At 43.9% G+C, this 22,851-nt stretch overlaps 1 protein-coding gene and 1 long non-coding RNA gene across 9 annotated transcripts in view; one reads left to right on the forward strand and one right to left on the reverse strand.

Moving 5' to 3' along the window:
* ATP2B3 (ATPase plasma membrane Ca2+ transporting 3) overlaps positions 1 to 22,851 on the forward strand; it is a 435,183-nt gene that overhangs the window by 168,714 nt on the left and 243,618 nt on the right. The window lies entirely within an intron of this gene.
* Positions 66 to 11,176, reverse strand: LOC143988497 (uncharacterized). The gene is made up of 3 exons (XR_013276874.1): positions 11,017 to 11,176; positions 515 to 658; positions 66 to 417 (listed from the first exon to the last, which is right to left on the reverse strand). It is a non-coding gene; the product is annotated as an uncharacterized LOC143988497 (long non-coding RNA).

Raw genomic sequence — 22,851 nt, forward strand, 5'->3', positions numbered from 1 at the left:
ATGAGATGCACAGTAATATGCATCTCCATCCCTGTTCAAGTACATAGAAAAAAAGGGGTCGGGACTTTAAATGAGGTGTCTATATTGTAGCAAGTCGAAGGAGTCAAAGTAAAGCATAAACAAGTATTTGTTTGTTTGCCATGATTGAGTAGGTACATGGCAGCCAATACATGCAATAATGGCACATAGTTTAACCAATCATGTATCCAAAAACATTTAGATGTTAAAAACATGAATAGAATATACAATATACAATAGTATTGTCCTCAATCATAAAAATCATTATAATATAGCAGTTATAATCCACGGCATTGCCTGAATCCAAAGACCATGTAAGTATGTATGCATTGCATCTAGGTTAGGCCCGACGCGTTTCATGGGATCTATCCAATCATCAGGGGCGGATGCACGATACATCTATAAAAAAAGGTAAATATATCAACATCAACCATTCATGGACAAGAAATGAACATACATACGGGGAGGATAAGGTGGTTATCTCTGTAAAACTCACGTATCTGCTTAGTGTGAAACAAACACTAGGGTCGAAAGGAATGCCTGTTCCGGAAGCTGTGGTAGTAGGGTCCAATAGGAACACAGGGAACATGAGTATAGGCATAACAGAGTGTCTGGAACAATGTAAACAAAGGGTTCCATTCTGTGGAACAATAAAAAACACATAAATACCCCAAATGGTGCTAAAGATATAAAAATGTGAACTAATCAAAGAAAGAAGCCCAACTAAAATGGGTGTGAACTGATATCAAAACAGCATAGATCCCCTGAAAATATAATAAAATCCTGGGATTAAAACCATATATGAAGTGTCATAGTGGTTGTTACCTAGTGTTGCCGATATAAAAAGCCAGCGATGTCTGGTGCAGACTGCACAAGAAGTGTATCAGTCAAACGACTGACTGTGAATGAAAGAAGTATATTTAAATGCTCTGTGTAATGAGCGGACCCCGCCCAATGGGCGTGTATACCAATAGTGACAGGTGCAGGCTGCACAGATCATGGGTCAATGTGAGAACTGGCTGTGAGTGAAGGAGAGAAAAAAAAAGGGCTATTTGGATGATCCCTGTGTAACAATCGGACCCTACCCAGCATCACACAAGGCATGACACTTAGAACGGGCACCAGAGTCAGGGCAGAAACAGCTCACTGGACCGCAAATGCCCATGCCACCGTCAGCCAAGATGGTGGCACCTGCCTGTGTCAGTAAAGCATAGACTGCACAAGCGGCAGCATGGCGCCGATGCTAGGACAGACAGCCCCGCCCAGGTCCCCGCACCCAACAAAAATCAGGTGGGGGGGACCAGAGGGAGGGGCACAGAGAAAGCATCGCAGTTCCCGGTGGGAATAAGGCAAAAAAGGGGCAGAGTCTAAGCACCAACCAGTTTTCACCAGAGCTCCTTATGGTAGCAAGGGTTTTCGCTGTGTATCAGGTTGGGACCCTCCGGATTTCCTTACCAAAGATTGAGTAAGTACAGGAAGGTTGCTGAAAGGAGACAGAACACTAAACATTATGCAAAAGAGTAGTCAGATCCAAGCAGATGCCATGGCGGCAGGCAAGAGAATAATTAGGTCCAGGCAATTGCGAATTGCAGGGAACGGGCAAGGGAGCAGTCAGGTTAATCTACAGTGCTTTGAAAAAGTATTCATAGCTCTTGCAATTTTCCACATTTTGTCATGTTACAACCAAAAACGTAAATGTATTTTATTGGGATTTTATGGGATATGTGCCACTTTGTGTTGGTCTAATTGTGAAGTGGAAGGAAAATGATAAATGGTTTTCAACATTTTTTACAAATAAATAATATGAAAAGTGTGGGGTACATTTGTATTCAGCCCCCCTGAGTCAATACTTTGTAGAACCCCCTTTCACTGCAATTACAGCTGCAAGTCTTTTTGGGGATGTCTCTACCAGCTTTGCACATCTAGAAAGTGACATTTTTGCCCATTCCTTTTTGCAAAATATCTCAAGCTCTGTCAGATTGGATGGAGAGAGTCTGTGAACAGCAATTTTCAAGTCTTGTCACAGATCCTCAATTGGATTTAGGTCTTAACTTTGACTGGGCCTTTCTAACACATGAATATACTTTGATCTAAACCATTCCATTGTAGCTCTGGCTGTATGTTTAGGGTTGTTGGGACTGGGGCGGAGGTTCACCTTCCAGTAGGACAAGTCTTTTGCAGACTTTTCTTCTAAAATTGCTTTGTATTTGGCTCCATCCATTTCCCCATGAGCTCTAACTAGCTTCCCTGTCTATGCTGAAGAAAAGCATCCCCACAACATGATGTCGCAACCACCATGTTTCACAGTGTGTTCAGGGTGATGTGCAGTGTTAGTTTTCCGCCACATATATCAATTTGCTTTTAGGCCAAAAAGTTCCATTTTGGTCTCATCTGACCAGAGCACCTTCTTCCACGTTTGCTGTGTCCCCCCACATGGCTTCTCACAAACTGCAAATGGGACTTCTTATGGCTTTCTTTTGAACGAAGGCTTTCTTCTTGCCACTCCTCCATAAAGGCCAGATTTGTGGAATGCACAACTAATAGTTGTCCTGTGGACAGATTCTCCTATCTGAGCTGTGGATCTCTGCAACTCCTCCAGAGTTACCATGGGCTGCTTCTCTGATCAATGCTCGCCTTGCCTGGCTTGTCAGTTTAGGTGGACGGCCATGTATTGGTAGGTTTGAAGTTGTGCCATTCTTTTTCCATTTTCAGATAATGAATTGAACAGTGCTCTGTGAGACGTTCAAAGCTTGGGGTATTTATTTTTTTTATAACCTAATCTTTCTTTAAACTTCTCCACAACTTTATCACTGAACTGTTTGGTGTGTTCCTTGGCCTTCATGACGCTGTTTGTCCATTCAAGTTCTCTAACAAAGTTCTGAGGGATTCACAGACAAGCTGTATTTATACTGAGATTAAATTACACACAGGTGGACTCTATTTATTAATTAGGAGACTTCTGAAGGCAATTGGTTCCACTAGATTTTAGCTAGGGTTATCAGAGTAAAAGGAGCTGAACACTGATGCAGGCCACACTTTTCAGATATTTATTTGTAAAAAAAAAAATGAAAACCATTTATAATTTTTACTTCCATTTCACAATTATATGCCACTTTAATTAGAATTTTATGTGTAGCACTGACCCCCGAAGGAGCAGCTGGTTTTGCTGGGCTTACCGTTTACCTTCTGCACCTTGTTCTTGACTAGAGGTTCCCGAGGTTGATGGCCCAATAACTGCACAGACCGACACTTGAATCCCTTTTTAGGCATTTTTATTTGCATAAAACATTGAACAGAACACAGTCTCTCAGTTGGGAATAGAGGGTATGGGTAGGAAAGCTCAAGTACTTTTTGGAAACTGCTGACACTTGAAATGTCTCTCTAGATGATCCAGGGAATAGCCATTCGCAACTGGATATTTCAACTACCGGATAAATCCCTGTTTGTGAATTTAGCAGCCGACAGGTGATTTAAGCTTAACAAAGTCTCTGCTACTGACTTGATTGTAGAACTTTAAGTTAGCTCAGAAACTTAGGTGTAACCGAAGGATGAAATTAGGAACTTTCTTACAGTACCAGTATCTTGCAGCCGGTCCAGCGATACCATAAGAATGCAGATTTACTTGGTGTCCTTTCAGCTTAGCTTCCAGGCTCTTACCAAGCACCCAGCCTCGTGCATGGCCCTCTTCTGAAGAGCCCTCCCCTGGTTGCGTTTTGTGTTGCTGGGCCTCTCCAAACCCGAGACGGCACTGGACCACCTTGAAATCCTCCTTCCAGTTACTGTGCCCCGGACTAGCCAGTCCCGAGACTCGGAAATGGATGGTCAGGAGGACCAGGACCCTGGAGTCAGAATATACTTCTGGACCGGAACCCTTAACCATGTGACCTCAGCACCTTAAGTACCCTCTCCCAGAATACACAGCGAGACAACGCACCCACTGATTAGCTCCGAGAGAGAGATTGATACCCAATGCATCCAACCAGACTGCGTTCCATGCCTGTCAGAGATCGTACATACAACTATGACCAGGCAGAACACAATACAGTCCAGCCAAACTGATGCCAGAATCACAATTTACATAATTTAACCCTAAGACCCAACTATGGTCTTAGAAAAAGGAAATTTACAAAACATAGCGCGTGCTCTTCAGGAGTACTGGCGCTACACATGTGATAGACCAACACAAATAAATTTACCTTTTTGGTTGTAATATGAAAACATGTGGAAAATTTCAAGGGGTATGAATATTTTTTTATGGCACTGTAGGTCTGCAACAAAACAAGCAATCAGTAGTATAGTGTAGCCATTTTGCACAAAGCAGTGTAGATGGCTGGTAGACAAAGCACCAGCCACTTCCATGTTTGATGCTTAAACCCTTCTGGGTCAGAGGACAGACCCAGCCTCATTTCAAGGAACCCTGAAAGTATTGGCAATGACAGCTTTTGAAATACTGGCAATGATTCTGCATAAACCATTGGAAAAACTGGCAATAATTTTGTGAGTGCCATTGGAAGCACTGGCTGCGATACTGGGAGTTCTGGCAGGGATTCTGCAAGCACCATTGGAGGTACTGGCGACAATTCTGGAAGCACCAATGAAAGTACTGCTAACAATTCTGCAAGTACCATTGGAACCACTGGCAGGAATACTGGCAGTCCTGATAGGAATTCTGAACGTAGAAGTTGTGGAGGTCCTGAAAGAAGTCCTGGTGGACCTAGAGGTACTGTAACAAGAGCATTGTGAAAAAAAATATTTGGGACTGGGAGGATATCTGGGAGTATCCCATGGTATAGCTCATTTCCACTAGGGATCGATTGATCCAATTGAAAATTTTGCACAGAATGTATTTTATTCCCCAGCAGTTACATAGGATTTATCCCTTTGTTTCAGCAAGATGTTGGAGATGCACGACAGACTCAGGCGACTTTGCACATGTATTTTGTAACTGTCCCTTGATTAAAAAATTTTGGGTGGAGCTTTCACGTTTCATATTCCAGCTTACTATTACAATAATCACATTGAGCATTAAAATATGCCTTTTGGGCGTGGTTAATCCCTTAGTCCCAACTAGGGCACTAAGAGTCATGTTAGGACTCCTGCTATTTTACAACAGGAAAGCTATAGTACTGAAATGGAAGTCCTCCGTGGCTCCCGCTCTAGACTTTTGGAAGCATTTGGTTAATTCGGCCCTCTTACTTTATACATTTACATATATGTCTAGGGGTTGTCCTAGGAAGTTTACCAAGGTTTGGGACATTTAGTTTAGCTCAGTCTCTACCAATACGTCAACGAGATCTAGGCTACACCCACATTATAAAAGTGCCTTGAAGGGCTCTGTAGGGAGGTGGTCTAGTGTGACGGTATGGTAGACTGCTCATATATAGCTAAAGCTACTTCAAAGTGAACCACCCCCCCATACCCCAAGAGATTTCCTAGGTAAGTTTCCAGTCTTAGCCCTTGTACACACGGTCGGAGATTCCGACGGAATGTGTCCTATCGGACTGTTTTGTCGGATATTCCGACTGTGTGTGGTCTGCATCGGACTGTTTCCGTCGGAATATCCGACGGACCAAGTTTTCCAACTTGCCGGTAAAATTTTCAGATAAAATGCTCCTATCGGACATACTCCGATCATGTGTAGCCTACTCAGACGGACAAAGTGCCACGCATGCTCAGATCAAATTCCTAGACCAAAGCTATTGGCTACTAGCCTGAACGTAGTCCCGTCGTAACGAAATAACGCCATCACATTATGTACAATCTGATTTTCCGACAATTTAGTCCGACCGTGTGTATGCAACATCACTTCCCGGACCTCTTCCGGAATTAATCCGTCGGAATTACTCTTTGGTTGTCGGAATCTCCGACCGTGTGTACAAGGGCTTAAACCAAGTGCACCTGTATGTTTAAAGAGGAGCTCCAGTCTCCTCCAAAAAAATACTGTAGCTGTTGACTTTTAATATAAAGGACAACTACCTGTCCAGGGATCCAGCGATGCTCTCACCGAAGCAGATTCTTCAGTTGGCTTCGGGTCCAAGTGCCGGCATCCTTAGTAAGGAAAACTGGTAGTGAAGCCTTCTGGCTTTACAGCTGGTTTCCTGCTGCCATTGTGCGAGCAGTGCTGCTCTTTGTGACTGGTTACGTGGTCTTCTAGGACCTGTGATGTGTCCCAGAAGGCTGCGGGGGGAAGGAGGGGGGGGGGCTCAAATTTTCACTCAGCTGCGGTGATTGGAAGTGGGAGAGGGTACCTGTCAAAACCAGGTACCCACTCCTCCCTGCCTCTCAAAAAGTGCCAAACGTGGCAGTGGAGGGGGCGAAGATGCAAACAAGCAGAACTTCTTCTTTTGGATGAAGTTCCGCTTTAAAATCTTCGTTTTTTTATTGTTCTTCGTTAGTTTTAACTGTCAGATACATTCGAGGGAACTCTGTAGGCTGCTATATCTGTTTTTTGAGGTCTGGAGCACAAACAGTGGCTGCCAGGACCATATTTTTTCCTCCTTCCTCCTAGATTGGCTGTCTCATGCCACATCCTTATACCATATGCCCCCCCCCCCCCCCCCCCCATCAAATCATTTCCAACATCTATTACATTCTAAAGGGAGGGGGTGGTGGTACAAAAGGTAAGCTCTACGAGCGGGTCCCTCCTGTCCCTTCTGTATTGAACTGTACTGTAATTGTGCTGTCCCCCTCTACATTGTAAAGCGCTGCGTAAACTGTTGGCGCTATATAAATTGTGTATAATAATAATAATAATAATATCCTCTTACCCCAGTCAATGTACTAGCCTTAGTATCCCAATTACAAGCCACAGAAGGCACAATGAAATTGGAGGTTGAGTGACATGGTATCTGAAAATCTGTATGTGTAATCTGTATGTGTAATCTGTATGTGTAATGTATTTGGTATCTGAAATCAAGGATTTCAGATACCAAATAAATTTTTATCCTTAGACTGAAACCAATGAACCATGGGTTGACTACATTTCAATTCCGTAGAGAAATCCAAGATGACCCTCTCTCTCTCTGCTTTCCCTCTTTTCTTCTATTTCTCTCTTTTCTCTCTCCTCTTCTCTTCTTTTTCCTTTTTTTTTCTTTTTTATTTCATTATTTTATTCCTTGAAATGTTTATGTACAACAAAACTGATATAGCAGGAGGCCCTACATTGTGGTGGGTCCCGGAATTATTCCAGCAACTGCGGTCGGGGTCTCCCGGAAGTCTGGGTCTCCACTACCTCCTTTTATTAAAATATTCTAGATATAGTGGGATACCACTAGTATGTCTTACCAATACTATGAACACATATTGAGGCTTGTAAAAAAAGTGATGCAATTTGTGCCTCCAAAACAATAGATGTGCAACCACCTCCACCAATCACCACTGAGTGAAATAGTCGCTCACCTCAAAAAAAGACCCACCAGGGTCTATTCAAGCCTTGAGTAATAAAAGAAGACCTTCAGTCATCAGGATTACCAGCTCCAATAATAAAGGACACACTCTTTCTGTACAAAACGAGTGTCGCTCAAAACATATAGAAAGAGTTAATTGCGCAATGCCATTAAAAATAGAATTTATTATAACATAAAAATGTGCACTCACACTTTCCACATCTTGCGTTAAATGTAGTTAATGTCTCCAAGATACGAGCTCCTCGCCTCCTCACCACTAGTTCCGATGTACGAGACACTGGAAGTGACGTCACCAGCTCCACCCGATGTGTTGCGTCACTTGTCACATGACTTCTTCACAGGGATGAAACTATTTTTTCATCATGCGCATTGCAGAGCTATCAATCCTGCATTGTTCATAAGCAGCCCCTATGCGTCTGCACCCCAGTGCGCTTCCAGAGGACACTGCTGGGGACTGGTTGAATTAAGGGACCCTTTATCCTCTCCCTTGCTCTCTACTCGTCAGGTGCGCATTCTCTCTTTCTTTAGAGTCTTCTGCCTACCTTCCCCATGGCTTCTTTCCATCTTTCCCTTTTAGATCTGTATAGGCTATAAATGGCACTATTGCATGGATATTGGTTGGTCCAGGGGATACCATATTGTTGTAGGGATCCTCCCCAGGACCCCTTGGTCTTCATGGCTTTATGAAAAGGCCTATCTTCTGTTGTCATATAAGTTTTCATTTTCATATGGCTTCATTTTGTCTACCTTGGTAAGCTAACTATTGTTACCACTGTCAACACTAGCCCCTGAGTGGGCGAAACTATAGCATGTTAGCTACTTCTTAAAACTGAATAAAAATGATTGAAACAGAATAGAGGTACCCTACTGGAGCCAGGATTAGGGTAAGTAATACACCTAACCCCTGCATGTGAAGATCAATCTTGTCTTATTCCAAGAGTCCAGCTTTAAATTATAAAATATTATGAGCCATATATAGCTAAATAAATAAATAAATATAATATATATATATATATATATATATATATATATATATATATATATATATATATATATATTAGGGCTGTGGAAATTAAAGATTAATTCCTCGTTTGATCGATTAATTTTTTTTGATCGATCAAAATTCTTTTGATCGGTACTCACCTCTCCGCTGGCTTCCGGGTCTTCAGGGAGTTCCCCTTCCCCAAGTGCCTCCATCTGCTAATGAAGGGAAGGGGGAGGGGAGTCCGGTGACAAAGTTCTGATTGAAAGTAACGCGCACGGGGGAGGAGCTACATGTGGCGTCACCCGCTGCTGCCCTACGAAACTAACAAGATTGTCGGCTTTACATGCTGTGTTTTTATCATCTTTATGTGAGTAGTTTGTGTTTGAACACAAAAATGAAATCTTATACTTAAGCGGTGAGTACTTAGATCTTTTCTTTCTACCCATGACCTGGCGTCCTTGCTGAGATCTAAGGAGACGTGAGAGAAGTTTATGGTCCATGTTAACCCTTTTGATACCCACTTGCATGACCACCTGTTTGCACAGGGGTCCATGCCATAAGGGGAGAGTGATTAGTTAGACCGGAGGTGGAGGGGTTGTCACGCTACTGTGGGGAAAAAAATTACTTACGTCAGTGCTGCAGTTTGAATTTAAAATGTATTTGTGTGAACTGTGAAGTTATGTCATGGATTGTGGAAACTAACTAGTGTCGGGTGATTGTATATAGTATATACCACATTTACCACTGACTAATGCAGAGTTGTAATGCAAGGAGATCAGCTAAAAGTAGTTGGATATGTATGTGAGTTATAATTAATCAAAATTAGTCGATTATTTGATTAAAAAAAAAACAATTAATCAAACACATAAACTTTAATCAGTAACAGCCCTAATATATATATATATAAATAATATATATATATATATATATATATATATATATAAATAATATATATATATATATATATATATATAAATAATATATATATATATATATATAAATAATATATATATATATATATATATATATATATATATATATATATAAATATATATATATATATATATATATATATATATATATATATATATATATATATATATATATATATATATATATATACACATACACACTCGCTGCCCACTTTATTAGGTACAACTGTTCAATTGCTTGGTAACACAAATTGCTAATCAACCAATCACATGGCAGCAATTCAATGCATTTAGGCCTCTAGACGTGGTGAGGCCGACTTGCTGAAGTTCAAACTGAGCATCAGAATGGGTAACAAAGGGGATTTAAGTGACTTTGAATGTGGCATGGTTGTTGGTGCCAGACGGGCCGGTCTGAGTATTTCAAAAACTGCTGATGTACTGGGATTTTCACACACAACCATCTCTCCGGTTTACAGAGAATGGTGGTAAAAAGATAAAATATCCAGTGAGTGGCAGGTGTGTGGAGGGAAATGCCTTGTTGATGTCAGAGGAGAATGAGCAGACTGGTTCCAGATGATAGAAAGGCAACAGTAACTCAAATAACAACTGGTTACATCCAAGGTATGCAGAATACCATCTCTGAACACACAACACATCGAACCTTGTAGCAGATGGGCTACAGCAGCAGAAGACTACACCAGGTGCCAATCCTGTCAGCTAAGAACAGAAAACTGAGGCTACAGTTTGCACAGGCTCACCAAAATTGGACATTAGAAGATTGGAAAAAACATTGCCTGGTCTGAGTCTGGATTTCAGCTGCGACATTCAGATGGTAGGATCAGAATTTGGTGTAAACAACATGAAAGTATGGATCCATCCTGCCTTGTATCACCGGTTCAGACTGGTGGTGGTGGTGGTGTAATGGTATGAGGGATATTTTCTTGGCACACTTTGGGCCCCTTAGTAACAATTGAACATCATTTAATCACCACAGCCTACCTGAGTATTTTTGCTGACCATGTCCATCCATTTATGACTACAGTGTCCCAATCTTCTGATGGCTCCTTCCAGCAGGGTAATGCACCATGTCACAAAGCTCCGATCATCTCACCACTGGACAATTTACAGGTCACTTTACTCCAATGGCCTCCACACTCACCAGATCTCATCCAATGGCCTCCACACTCACCAGATCTCAATCCAATAGAGCACCTTTGGGATGTTTGATGCTATCATGTCACTGTGGACCAAAATCTCAGAGGAACGTTTCCAAAACCTTGTTGTTTCTATTCCATGAAGAATTAAGGCAGTTCTGAAGGCAAAAGGGGGGTCCAACCCGGTACTAGCAAGGTGTACCTAATAAAGCGGCCTGTGAGCGTATACTGTATATATGTGTGTATATATATACATACATACATATATATATATATATATATATATATATATATATACATATATATATATATATATATATATATATATATACATATATATATATATATATATATATATATATATATATATATATATACATATACATATATATATATATATATATATATATATATATACTTTTTTGTAATAGGAATTGAGTTGTCCGTTAAAACCAATCCATCAGTACACAGCGTGCCTTTTGCAGATGCCGCGGCCATGTGTTTCGCCTCCCATTGCCTACCTTTAAACAGTGGATTATGATAAAGACGGCCCAAAGCCCAGAGTCAGAGGAACATCTGCCAAGAGGTTAGAGCCGTGCCGCCATGTGCACCCTTGTGGCTGATGAGATTAGTGTGTCAGGCTGAGTCACTCTGTTAATGTTCAGCAATTCTCTGTGTGCGGAGCGTCTGCAGAACAGGCTGGAAATAACTGGCTTGTACTTACATCTGCAGTACATGATCCAAGGATTCTAAAGAAACGCATTATGGAGAAAATGTGTAACTCCCCCTCCCGAAAATAGTAGGTTATCATTTTGTTTCAATACCCTCTGATCCACTGACCTAGAATTCCTCGCTCTCTTTTTCTCTATACATGTTCCTGGGTCAGTGACCTAGGCATATAGGAGTCACACGTAGCCAGGCATTTAGCAATTTCAGAAATTGCAGCCCTCAGATTACCTTTGACAGGTGTTTTTTTTTTTAAAGGGACCCTGTCAGTCCGTGTTTTATCATTTTTACAAGAATGTCCCTTTTTGAGATTTCCTGCCAGCAGGTGGAGCTTTGGATTGTTTTAACTTGTTTGCTAATCTTGACTGCATGGCTGAAAAAAATAAACTATTATTTGTACAGCCAAGAAGCTCATGTTACACACACAGCTGAATGTTCAGAGGAGTGACTTTTCCTCCTCACACTCTTTCGGCTAGTTTACACTTGCTTCAAAATGAGGCTTCGGACAGGCTTTGTTAAACCTCTCTAAATGCCAGTCAAAGCTCCTGTCACTAAACAAAATGGTGCTTCGATGAGGCTCCAGAGGGGCTTCAACGAGGCTTCGGTGGGGCTTCGATGAGGCTTTGGTGGGGCTTCGGTGAGGCTTCGATGAGGCTTCGTTGTGTGTTCGATGAGGCTTCAATAAGGCTTCGATAAGGCTTTGATGAGGATTCGATGGGGCTTCAGTGAGGCTTGGGTGGGGCTTTGGTGAGGCTTTTGGGGGGCTTTGATGAGGCTTCAGTGGAGCTTCAGTGGGGCTTCTATGGAGGCTTTGAAGATGCTTTGAAGCACCACTGAAGCTACATGGGGTATACTTTTTGACTCAAAGCCAAAGCAAAGCAAAAGTAAGGTGTAAACAGGAGTGTAAGCTAACAATTTTATTTAGTGACAGGGGCTTTGACTAGCGTTCAGAGAGCTTTAACAATCCGAAGACTTTTTTTGAAGCAAGTGTAAACTAGCTTGTTAATGTGTGATGAAGCGAAGCAAGTGTAAATGAGCCCTTTATGGGAATTTCAATTAGAGAGAGATAGTCTGAAAGAAAACAGCTACCACTATGTTCTCTCTTTAGGAAACCAATAATGTGACTGTTGTGCCATGGGTTCACTCTGTATTCAGTATTTATTTTGAAAACCTTAAAAACATAGAGGAGCTTTGTGCTTGTTTTCACACCTTTGTAATCTGAGCTTTGGGCTTTGTAAAGAGCAGCCATGCAGCGAAGATTAACATACACAGGTGAATGAGTACAGAGTTTCAATTAGAGAGACAGTCTGAAAGCAAACAGCTATTGCTATGTTGTCTCTTTAGGAAACCTGTAATGCTCGGTGACTGTTGTGTCATGGGTTTACTCTAATGTAATTTGTAAAGTCAGAAGGTTTTTTGTCTTAATTCATGCTATTCACTAAGATAAAAAGCCTTTTGTGTTTAGCCCCCCCCCCCTCCGGCCCCCCAAATACTTACCAGAGGTCCCTCTCTGTCCAGTGATATCCACGAGTGTCCAAGATTCTCCCTCCTGATTGGCTGAGACACAGCAGCAGTGACATTGGCTCCCGCTGCTGTCATTTAAATTCAGCTAGCCAATCAGGAGAGAGAGGGGGCTGAGCTAGATCGGGCTCCATGTCTGAATGGACACAGGGAGCTGTGACTCGGCTCGGGAACGGAACAGGAGGGAGGGGCCAGGAGCACAGAAGAGGGACCCAAGAAGAGGAGGATCCGGGCTGATCTGTGCAAATCCACTACAACGGAGCAGGAAAGTACAACAAGCTTCTTATTTTTATAGGAAGAAAAATTAGACTTTACAATCACTTTAAAAATACAAAAAGTTTTAATTTTGTAGGCATTTTCCCTAGATTCAGCAGGCTTTTCACGGTGCTTTTTCCGCCAATACTGCGGTTTCTTATTCAGAAAATTTCACTTTGATTCAATCTTAACTTATATTTTTGAAAAATTTGTTCTGACCTCGTTTGTGAAGGGGCATTTGGCGTTTATGATCAGAATTCTTGTGTGTGTGTGTGTATTTGTCAGGGCTGGGCTTCTGCTACTATAGTCTCGTACACATGATCAGATTGTTGGCAGGGGATTGTCTGTTGACAGACTGTTGTCCTAAAATCTAACCGTTAGTACGCTCCTTCTGACAATTGTTGTCCAACTTTTGCCCATAAATGGCAGGCTAGTTGGATGGCAGGCTAGTAAATCGGATGGCAGGCTAGTAAATTTTCGACGGTTTGATGTTGGATTTGTGTACTGACGATACAAAAATCTGTCACACAAAAGTTGAAAGTACAAACACGCATGCTCGGAATCAATGCTCACCAAACACAAAGTTAGCAGAAGGGGCCCAAAGGGTGGCGCTCAAGAGCTAAAATTCCTTGTAGTACGCCACTACATTCGTGTTTGTTGGCTTGTCTTTGTCTGTGGAACGCTGAACGGACGGTCTGACATCTCTTTTCAATCCCTCGTATAAGCCACCATTATATTTTGTGGGTCTGGAATTCACATCAATCCATCTATCTTGCCTGCACCACTACTTCAGGGCCGGACGATTTTTCGCCCCATTATTTCTCTCAGATGTACCCGGTGGATCTTTCTTGGGGACATTAGGGACCCCCCTGCCTATTGGCAGCAAAAACGTACATCCTAGCACCATATTTAATATTATCTATCTGTGGGAGCCTTGGAAACTGGGAAGCCATCTACATTGCCTGACCTGTTCTGTTGATTTTAAATAAATACCATGCTACACCTTTACAATACTGTATTCTGATATAATTGCACTCTATACTATATAGCTACCCCTATGGAAGGAGACTCCCAGCGCTCTGAAATGCGTAGGGTGACAAGCTCTGTAGCCAATTGTATTTTGTATGGGTGATAAGCTTATTAGCTATTTGTACTATGTTTTGTTGATTACTATGTTGTTAATATTATATATTTTTTTATGATATGATTTTATACCAGTCCAATGAATAAATACATTTTTTATTTTACTCTAAAGTCCACCACCAGGGGTCCCCCTTTTCCAGTCTTTCGTGTTTGTTGGCCGACAATTGTATATCCTTAGCTTGATTTAGACAAGTTTATGGCACACACCCTTCGGACAAAAATCAGATGCTCGGTTGGCCAACAATCTGATCGTGTGTACGAGGCTTTAGGCCTGGTTCACACCTATGCATTTTTTAACGCATTTTCAGTTTTGCAGAAACACACTACTTTGGGCAGCACAGTGGTGTAGTGGTTGGCACTCTCACCTAGCAGTAAAAAGGGTCGCTGGTTTGAATCCCAACCACGACACTACCTACCTGGAGTTTGCATGTTCTCCCTGTGCCTGTGTGGGTTTCCTCCGGGTACTCCGGTTTCCTCCCACACTCCAAAGACATGCAGGTAGGTTAGATGGTTTCGGACCAAAATTTGCCCTAATATATGAAATCTTGGATTGTGGGCTCCTTGAGGTTAGGGACCGATGTGAGTGTATGATGTACAGGGATAGGGACAATTGTAGACACTCACTCAGGTTGAACTGGATGGACTGGTGTCTTTATTCAACCTTATTAACTATGTAACTACAGTCCATTTACCATGGTTTCCTATGGATGTAGTTCACATCTGTGCCGCGCATGCTCAGATCAAAGTACGAGAGCAAAGCTATTGGCTACTAGGCTGAATGTAGTCCGTCGGAACGAATGAACGTCATCACGTTGGCGTTGATCAGTGATTTTAAGCAGGACTGCAACAGACATATGGATGTAGTTCACATCTGTGCCGTGCATGCTCAGATTAAAATACGAGAGCAAAGCTATTGGCTAATAGGCTGAATGTAGTCCGTCGCAACGAATGAACGTCATCACGTTGGCGTTGATCAGCGATTTTAAGCAGGACTGCAACAGACAAATCGGACACTTTTGACAAGTTTTTGGGGCCAGGGACATTAATACAGCCATCAGAGTTATAAAAATGCACCAATTACTGTCCGGTGGCCACGCGCATCAACTACGGCGCCACGGGCATGCACGCCCACTGTATCTATTGCACAATGCGTTGTACCGGTATGGGCGATTCCTCCGATAGAGCCGCCCTGAAGCAGTATAACTGCGGCAGCTGATTGGCAAGTGGTTAAGCAGCTTAGCTCCTTTCCTCCTTGGCCTTGCGTGGTCTATGATCTCTAAGTGCGTTCCTGCTTGTGCTCCTGTGTGTGACTTGGCCTGGTTGACTTCCCTTCCGATTCATATTCCTGATTTTTGCTCCTGACTACACTGACTTCTGGTTTCGTGGCCCCGTCTCATCTGATTACCCGTTCTGGCATCCAAACCTTGGCTTCTGTTTTTTGACTACGTTCCTGAACTGTGTTATTTTTTGCTATTTCATTCAGCCTAGGTTAACATTGCAGCGATTTGGCCTGCGATTTGACATGTTGGTGGCTATTGCCGGCAATGGCAACGTCTGACCGTCCATCTGATTCCCAAAAGTAGTTTCTGTACTACTTTTAGTGACTTCTTTTAGTGATCTGTATAGACATCTGTGCAGCAACCTGCACAGGAGTCTCTGAAATCACCCCCAAAGTTGAACTGACATTCGGGTATGAAATCGCACAATTTCAATCCTGCTGTCAATGTGAACCAGGGCTAAATGTGTGATTTTAACTGCACTTTCTGTCTCCATCTGGTTTGTGGTTCCTGACTAGGTATGGCCGAACTGTTCGCCCGGCGGTCATTTTGCGGTGAATTTTGCGTGTTCGCGATTCGCCCGATCGGCGGACTAATGTGTTTACAGTGTGAAAGATCTTTGACCCATGATGACACATCCATCATGGGGTACAGGGCAGCCAATTGAGACATTTCAGCACGTGGACAATTGGACATTCCCCCTACCTTATAAATAGATCTGATCTGGCGGCCATTTTATATTCTGTCTTATTTCAGTGTAGGGACAGGACGCTGTGTGGAGCAGGGAGAGGCTGTAGTGACACAAATCGCTAGCTATTAGGTCCACAAAAGTCCTTTTAAGGACTGGTATGGTATAGGTGTAGTATAGTATATAGGGTTGAGTGCACTGCTGTGCTGGTGATTGCAGAAGCCTGTCTTTTGTCAGTGCAGGGAGGGACAGGACGCTGTGTGCAGCAGGGACAGTCAGTTTAATCACTAACTATTACTATTAGGTCCAAAAAGGTCCTTTTAAGGACTGGTATAGGTGTACAGTATATAGGGTTGTACACGTATAATATACTTTCTTCCAAATATAGAAAGAATATTATACTTGACTGCTGCCCTATTCTGCAGCAGTCCTTTATCAGTGTAGGGACTGAGGTACAGTCTATAAATCATTAGCTACACGGCGCTGGTGTGGTGTCAGTGCTCTCTATCTCGGTGCTGATGTCAGTGCACTTTATCACGGTGCTGGTGTCAGTGCTCTATATCACGGTGCTGGTAATCATCTCCTGCACCCTCGTCATAGCCTACCCTGACCTTTCCTCTCCTCCATTGCCTTCATGCGCTCCTGAGTCCTGAATTGTCAAAATTTCACATATAAAAAAAGAATGTTTGTAGTTGTCGATCCCAGATTCACTTCATACATGTGTTATGTCAGTGGCCGGAAATATGACCTGTAAGTTTTTAAAGTTCGCCTGCCATTGAAGCGTTTGCGAAACATCCCGTCGGAAGTTCGTCCATCTCTATTCCTGACAGTATTGGAGAGTTAGGTTAACTTTAAAGAGGAAATTAACTGTGGAAGCCAGCCCCCCCCCCCCCCCAAAGGAAATGGACTAGTTACTTGTATTTCCTGCAGCCTGCTCCTTGCAGCTGATCTTTCCCCATTATTGGCGTACCATGCCTTGTTATCCTTCGTGTCTCAGTGTGGAGGCGGCCATCTTGGTAGAAGCAGGGCTTTGCTTCCTCATCTCAGAGCCTCCAGCTCCAGCGGAGAAAATGTGAGCAGTAGTCACATCCCCAAATCCTGCTACAGATCTTGTAAGAGTAGCAGTAAGAGGAAGCAGTGTCTACGTTTCTACTCTGCAGATATTTGGGGCTGAAGACACAAGAGTGCCTAGGCACATATCAGGAAGTGCACTGCTATTTTTCAGGGGGAATTCTGAACAAAACTTTGATTCTCCAGGAAACTACTTAGGCACAATGGACACCTTAAAGAGGAAGTAAACCCTGATGGGTTTACTTCCTCTTTCATTCCCTGCAAAGGCAAAGCATAATGGACTACTATGCATCACACTATCCTTTTTTTTTCATCCTTTGAAAATATTTAGCATTTTTTTGAAATTGTTCATCTTCACAACTGTGTATGGGGAAATGTTGTACGATCAAACCATATCCATATCAGATTGTAAGAGTATGATGGTGTGGCTATCATAAGCCTGTGTGCCTGAGCCAGATAGCATACACTTCTCCGGGAGAACCTTCAATGTGGATTCAATCCTGCATCCTGATTACTTATCCAAGGCTGCAAATTTATTCCTGTCTCAAGCCATCAGGCGTACACCGGTTTCCTGAACATGTTAGGCTCACTTGTCATTCCTTTTACAAAGAAGCAAATCAAATACATATATATGTGCAGCTATGCAGATCCAGTAAAGTGGAACTGAAATAGCTGTCTGATCTCATTCTGCATCAGCCATACCTGTTATTTATTCAACTGTATCCAATACAGAGGAGCAGTTTTTCTTCTACCGAAAAGCAAACCCTGTATATCTAAATTATTTGAAAAAAAAAAAAAAGAAAAAAATAATAATAATCAAAGGGTAACGCCTTCAGTTTGTTGAGGCACCCATCAGCTTTTATATTTCAGAGGCTCTGATTATGGGATTTTGCCATGGTTAGCATCTATGTCTCATCCCTCAAAACCATGAATGCACCTTTAGCCATGGTGGCCAAAAGATACAACTGACACACATTCTATAAAACGATTGCAGAATGAATATGTGCAAGCATATGTAGCACTCACCCCTTTGGAGGGGACACTAGAAATAGAGTGGTTACCCCAATGTAGTGCAGAGGCTGCCAGTCACAAGATCTCAGTCCCATGCAAACTGACCATGTAGGCTCAGTCTAGGGCAGTGGTCTCCAAACTGTGGCCGGATGTGGCCGTTTGCTTGCTTTTATCCGGCCCTTGGGACACGATTCCATCCACTGATTCATCAGTGGGACATCATTCCTGCCACTGACACCAACAATGGGGCACAGTTCCTCCTAATGACACCAATGATGGAGAACTATTACTCATAAACGATAGGGAGCTAATTCTCTCATTGACACCTAACATGGGGTACAATTGCTCCAAAAAATGCAAACAATAGGGCACAATGCCTCCCACACCTACAATGGGACACCTTGCACTGACACAGACAGTGGGACACCATTCCTTCCAATGTCACCTACAGTGGGGCACAATTCCTCTCATTAACCCCAACGTTAGGATACAGTTCCTTCCAATGACACCAACAATGGGGCACTTTTTCTCCAATTAGCACCAATGATGGGGCACTGTTCCTCCTAATGGCACCAACATTGGGGCACTATTCCTTCCACTGACACCAATGATGGGGCACTATTATGCCCAATGACATAAACGATAGGGAGCTATTTCTCTCACTGACACCTAACATGGAGCACAATTTCTCCAAAAAACACAAACAATAGGGTGCAATGCCTCCCACTGACACATACAATGGGGCACCTCCCACTGACACCAACAGTGGGGCACAATTCCTCCCAATGACACCAACCATGAGGCACTATTCCTCCAATTAACACCAATGATGGGCACTGTTCCTCTCACTGACACCAACAACAGACCACTTTTCCTCCCACTGACACCAATGATGGGGCACTGTTCCTCTCAATGACACCGACAGACCACTTTTTCTCCCACTGACACCAATGAAAGGGCACTATTCATCTCGCTGAAACCAATGATGGAGCACTATTCCTCCCACTGACACCAATGATGGGGCAATTTTTTTTTTTACTGCAACCAATGATGGGGCACTATTCCTCTCGCTGAAACCGATAATGGGCATTGTTTAATCCCAGTGAAGCCAGGACATTTTCTTCTTCGACTTCCTAAAGTCCGACCCCCCCCCCCCCCTCCCCCCCAAATTCTGAAAGATAGTAAACTGGCACTTTGTGTAGAAAGTTCGGAGAGCCCTGGTTGTGGTGATGTCTTTTTTAGTATTTGTTGCTGAAGAACTTTAACAGAAGAGGAGATTAGGAGAGGGATACTCCAAAACCATCAGTATCAAGGAAAGAAGGACAGACTTCTTAGACTTTCTTAATAAATATTGTTATTTATTTTCTTCAACAAAAAAACACAACAAAAAAAAAAAACACAACAAAACATCATACACATTGAACCTAAAATAAAGTAATACAAGATGATCAAGCACCCTGCAAAATACAAATTCTAAATAACAATACAATACAGCAACAACTTGAAGGGATATCTTTCTAGTCTTTCAATAGCAGCTTTCTGGATGTAGCAGGGAATGGCCAGGTTTTTAACCACAGTGTCCCAGGAGCTGTCTGCCATCCAGCATCCGCAGGTAGATCCTCAGTAGTGATGGACGAACTTCCGACGGGACGTTTCGCGAACGCGAAACGCGAACGGACACAAACGTTCGCGAAAACGACCGTTCGCCGCGGGCTCCATTGACTTCAATGGGAGGCGAATTTCGCAAACCTTTAGGTCGAATTTGCGGCCACGGGGTAATTATTAGGGGGTAGCACGTAGTCCCACCACCTGGACAATAGCATAATACATGTATGAGGTGAATTTGGGATCGATAACTACAAGCATTTTTTTTTTATTTGGGAAATTGTTCTGACAATTCAGGACTATGGAGCTAATGAAGGCAATGGAGGAGAGGGAAGGTCAGGGACCAGGGTAGGCAAACAAGAGGGTGCAGGAGATACAGAGCACTGACAGCAGCACCGTAATACAGAGCACTGACATCAGCACCGTGACATACAGCGCTGACAGCAGCTCCGTGACATACAGCGCTGACAGCAGCTCCGTGACATACAGCGCTGACAGCAGCTCCGTGACATACAGCGCTGACAGCAGCTCCGTGACATACAGCGCTGACAGCAGCTCCGTGACATACAGCGCTGACAGCAGCACCGTGACATACAGCGCTGACAGCAGCTCCGTGACATACAGCGCTGACAGCAGCTCCGTGACATACAGCGCTGACAGCAGCTCCGTGACATACAGCACTGACAGCAGCTCCGTGACATACAGCGCTGACAGCAGCTCCGTGACATACAGCGCTGACAGCAGCACCGTGACATACAGCGCTGACAGCAGCTCCGTGACATACAGCGCTGACAGCAGCTCCGTGACATACAGCGCTGACAGCAGCTCCGTGACATACAGCACTGACAGCAGCTCCGTGACATACAGCGCTGACAGCAGCTCCGTGACATACAGCGCTGACAGCAGCACCGTGACATACAGCGCTGACAGCAGCTCCGTGACATACAGCGCTGACAGCAGCTCCGTGACATACAGCGCTGACAGCAGCTCCGTGACATACAGCGCTGACAGCAGCTCCGTGACATACAGCGCTGACAGCAGCTCCGTGACATACAGCGCTGACAGCAGCTCCGTGACATACAGCGCTGACAGCAGCTCCGTGACATACAGCGCTGACAGCAGCTCCGTGACATACAGCGCTGACAGCAGCACCGTAAGCAGCCCCAGGAGGAAGTCAGCACAGCACAGGGATGGTGTGATCCCCTCATAATAAGAACCCCCAGGAGGAAGTCAGCACAGCACAGGGATGGTGGGAGCCCCTCATAATAAGAACACCCAGGAGGAAGTCAGCACAGCACAGGGATGGTGGGAACCCCTCATAATAAGCAGCCCCAGTAGAAATATGACACCGCTCAACCTCTTCAAAGAGGAGGGTAGGGGCATATAGTACGGTGTGCTTTTTTGGGTCAGGGAAGTGAGCCAAATGAATTAAGAAGGTCTGTGTGCTTGATTCCAAAAATTGTTTATAGACATATACATGGTCTACTGATCACATGTGTTGAATTCCTCCGAGATCCATGCCTCATTCATTTTTAGAAATGTGAGGTAGTTAACACTGTCGTGAGCTAGGCGAGTACGCTTATCGGTCACAATCCCCCCTGCTGCGCTGAACGTCCTTTCGGACAGGACACTGGATGAGGGGCAAGCCAACAGTTCGATTGCAAATTGGGCAAGCTCTGGCCAGAGGTCAAGCCTGCCCACCCAGTAGTCTAGGGGTTCATCACTCCTCAGAGCGTCCACATCGGCCGTTAACCCAATGTAGTCGGACACCTGACGGTCTAGGCGTTCCCTGATGCTGGATCCGGATGACACCTGTCGATGGGTCGGCTGAAAGAATGACCTCATATCCGAAGTCACCAACACATCTTCAAACCGGCCTCTTCTTGCAGGCGCTGTTGGATTGGTACCCGCAAATCCTTCTCTGGGAGTGGGAATTGCTCCTCTGCCAGCGCACGCAAAAGCAGAATGCAGCATTTCTCGAAGCAAGGCCTGGAAGTGCTGCATTCTGACAGCCCTCTGCGACGGCGGTAACATTTCCGCCATTTTGTGTTTGTACCGGGGATCTAAGTACGTTGCCACCCAGTACTGGTCCTTGACCCTCATGCTTTTTATACGGGGGTCCCTATTAAAACACTGGAGCATGAAGGCCCCCATTTGCACTCAAGCGGAAGGTATGTGGTGGTGGTGGTGTTGTTGGTGGTAGTGTCTTTGGGGGTGCACATAGCAGAGAGTGAAGAAGAGGGTGCAGATCGAGAGGATGAGGAGGGTGCAGAAGAATAAGGCTGAGTGAGCCACTCAACCAAGTCTGGTGCGTCCTTTAAAGTAATTGAACGCACCTTCTGCAACTTCCCACTTTGGCTCAAGGCTGTTGCTCCTGCCCTACCCCTACCACCCCTGCGGAAGGGCCTGCCTCTTCCTCTGCCTGTCATTTTTTAAATCACCCTGTGACAAAACTCTTAGTCCCTATACCGCTGAAGGACTGCTGCAGTATAGGGCAGCGGTCAGCAGTAGTGCACGTCAACCCTATGTATTGTGGACCGATAGCGGTCCTTACAGAACAGCAGACTGTACTGCACTCAGGCCTATGTACCGTAGCACCCTATACCAAGTTACCAGTCCTTATAAAAACTTTTGTGGACCAAGCAGGTTGTGTGTTAGTGTTTAGCAGACTGTGCGTCAGTCCCTATACCGCTGAAGGACTGCTGCAGTATAGGGCAGCGGTCAGCAGTAGTGCACGGCAACCCTATGTATTGTGGACCGATAGCGGTCCTTACAGAACAGCAGACTGTAACGCACTCAGGCCTATGTACCGTAGCACCCTATACCAAGTTACCAGTCCTTATAAGAACTTTTGTGGACCAAGCAGGTTGTGTGTTAGTGATTAGCAGACTGTACGTCAGTCCCTATACCAATGAAGGACTGCTGCAGTATAGGGCAGCGGTCAGCAGTAGTGCACGGCAACCCTATGTATTGTGGACCGATAGCGGTCCTTACAGAACAGCAGACTGTACTGCACTCAGGCCTATGTACCGTAGCACCCTATACCAAGTTACCAGTCC

The sequence above is a fragment of the Lithobates pipiens genome, unplaced genomic scaffold (genome assembly GCF_037356315.1).
Source record: "Lithobates pipiens isolate NorthernLeopardFrog02 unplaced genomic scaffold, aLitPip1_a1.2 Scaffold_1, whole genome shotgun sequence".
NCBI lineage: Eukaryota > Metazoa > Chordata > Amphibia > Anura > Ranidae > Lithobates > Lithobates pipiens.